The following is a 3,147-nucleotide window of genomic DNA, read 5'->3' as shown; positions in this document are numbered from 1 at the left end:
GCGCTAATGCACTAGCTCGAGGGCTCCAACCTCCAGCTCTACAAAATTCTTAAGGTGCACCCTCTCACACAATTCATAGCATAGTCATTCGATGACTGGCACCATGTGCATCCCAAGCACACATCCCAAGCACACAAGAGGAGGATACAGCCTTGCCCCTGATGCTCATGTCCCCGCGATCGATGCAGATGCCATGATCTACAACCAAATTGGTAGCTCCCATTTTTGAAGTTGGAGAAATTTTGGCACTACTACTGCAACACACCCATCGATCGTCCAGTCCACCCACTCTACATGCCCATGGAACGACGTTGGACTTGGGTCGCCTTTCGAGCTCTCTAGCAACATGACCCCAATGTGTTGTACAATTTTCCTAAGTACAACTTTCCAAAAGAAATGATGCAAGAGGGTTTTTGCTTTCGCCTCTAGTCATTCAATGACACCTACACCTCCCAACCATCATCGCCTCTGTCCATTTCAATCACCTCATCCTCTTACTCCTCCACGATCTTCCTGCCCACATCCACCCCATCGACGACCACGTTCATAATCTGACCAACCAGAGTGTCTTCAACCTCAGTCCAACTTAGTTCTAGGACCTCTGCCTCTACCTCGATGTCTGCGACCTCCATGGGAATCAACTCTGCACTTATGAGGATATGCATGCCACCCATTTTTGGAAGTACCGCTCGTACCTCGCTCACCTCACATCCAGGCAATTGGACCGCTATGCCATCTTGCAATCAGTCCTCTCCACCACCCTCCTCTAGTGTGGCTGGGATCAGCAACAAGAAAGGAGGCATGTTAACATCGACAGAGTATAACCGCCAAATGCAGGCTAATCAATGAGTAAACGTGACCAAGCTGAATGACCTACTTTTGTAACATACTCATTTTGTAAAAGCCAAAGGAGTTTCCTACTCTGGTCACGCGTGATGGATCAAAGCTTCAAGTCAACAAGCTGATAAAGAGAGCCCCTTCTTCTCCAGGCGCATCCTCCTCAAAGGTAGCAAATCGGCCTTTGACGAGCTATGGCATCAGCCTCTCCACTAGGCCCGTAGTGTCCACCAACGGCCAGCCTCTACAAACGACTAGCGTATCAAGTCTCTTGCTCAGCCGCCACAACGATCAGCCTCGCCTGCGACTCTCTACTCTAACTAGACTCAAATTTACAATGCCTCCAATGAACGTCGAACTCCAGCAGCCACCTCACATCTAGAGCTTCGGCTTTGTCCATGTGACGGGACTACGAGCCACTACAACAGACCTCTCCAACAAGGCTCTACCTCAAGTGCATGACCATCAACAGCCGTAGACTTCTGTGGCACTCCTGACTCTCTGGCTACACAATAATATCTCCACCCTGAAAGAAACATCGGCGAGTCTGCACAATAAGCTATCCTCACGCCTCCAACACCTCCATCGACAGCCTTGCTCCAATGGCCTCCAGCAAGCAGCCTCGCCAATGTGCCAACAGCCCCGACTACTGCAAACTGCTCATCCCAGCACCAAATGGCCGCCACCAGATGGGCACCAACAAAGCAAAGGCCATCGACCTCTCTGCTTCTTCTAAACAACATCTAGAGCGTGAAAGAGAGGGGGAACGACGTCCCTGTAAAACAATGTCTAGTAGTAAGATGGGCTCCCAGCGATAGCATTGACATCTGGCTTCAATGAAGCCCATGGCTTTCTTCGACTCGATCGACGAAATCATCAAGATTCTGAAGTATCCGTAGATTTCGACGAATCTTCTTAGATTCCAGTGCCTCACCTCATGACATGTGGCACCATAGTGACCCTCTTTATCTCCAACCCAAGGTTGGTTCTCACACTGCCACATGGCATACATCTAACCACACCCATGCTTGGTCAGCCTTATGCCATGTGTAGATAAGAGTTAACCTCGGGTCATGTTAACCCCTGGTTAGGTCACCAGAGTAAGGTTTGGTTAAAAACTTAACACATGGCACTCTTATCTCCAAGTGCCACATTATCCCATCTGCCACATCAGACTTCTCAACCATGTCATCAGTGCCACATCATCATTGCCACATCACCTTGCTGACATCATCATCTGTGCCACCTCAATTGTCCAGTCAGCACTGACCTCTGTAGGCACTCACAGTGCTCCATAGTCAATGCATGTGACCACTTCTACCACCTCAGCACATAGGGCTTCACAGACACACCTCTTGCTAGGCATAGTGCCACATCATCATTGCATGTGACTCATAGTGACATCATCATTGAGCACATTTGCACTCCTTTTGCCCCTCCATCTAGATCAAGTCGTATCTCCTGATCCAGGAAGAATTTGAGGGTGCTCCAAAAAGGAAAGCCGATTGTTTTTTTGTGCTCTACGTGCTCATCACATCATGTGCACATTTCGGCACAAGTTACACTCACATTTGAGCCTCGCCGACAAAACCACTTCCTTCATGCACATTTGCCTCTACATCGACGCATCTGACCCAGCACTTAAAAAGAACAAAAGAAAAGGAATTATTTGATGTTCTTTCATCGATCGACGGTTGGTATAGATCTAGATTAGAGTAGACTAGATCGACGGAACACAATTACAAAGTCATCTTTGACGGTGATGAATGCACTATCAAAGATAAATCCAAAAGATGTCAGCTAGTAGCAAAAGGTGTCAAGGAAGGGCGCTTATAAAGAATGCTACCTACAGTACCAGATAAGCATGCCATGTCAGCTCAACTGCAATAGATGCCACTATCTGCAAAATGGCACAAGAGATATGGTCATGTCAACTTCAAGTACTTGTTAGATCTCAGGAATCAGAATATGGCAATTGGGATTCCGAAGCTACAGTTTCTTGGAAAAGTTTATGAAGCATGCTGCTTTGGCAAACAAAAGTGAACCAACTTTGTTAGAAGTACCTCTCATGCATGAGGTATTCTTGATTTGATACATACAGATGTATGGGGTTATGCCAAGACCCGCAGCATCAATGGTTCACTTTACTACTTGACTTTCATTGATAGGCATTCAAGTGTTTCAAGTGATTCTCAGACGGTCTACTTTCTGAAAGAGAAATCTAAAGTGTTTTCTAGATTTCAAGAATTCAAAGCCATGGTAGAAAACCAAACAGGTAGAAAGATCAAGGTCATGAGATCAGATAGAGGA

The sequence above is a fragment of the Dipteris shenzhenensis genome, chromosome 22 (genome assembly GCF_047967505.1).
Source record: "Dipteris shenzhenensis isolate YYH24624 ecotype China chromosome 22, Dip_SZ_1.0, whole genome shotgun sequence".
NCBI lineage: Eukaryota > Viridiplantae > Streptophyta > Polypodiopsida > Gleicheniales > Dipteridaceae > Dipteris > Dipteris shenzhenensis.
The sequence above is the reverse complement of the archived record's forward strand: the minus strand, read 5'-3'. Positions refer to the sequence as shown.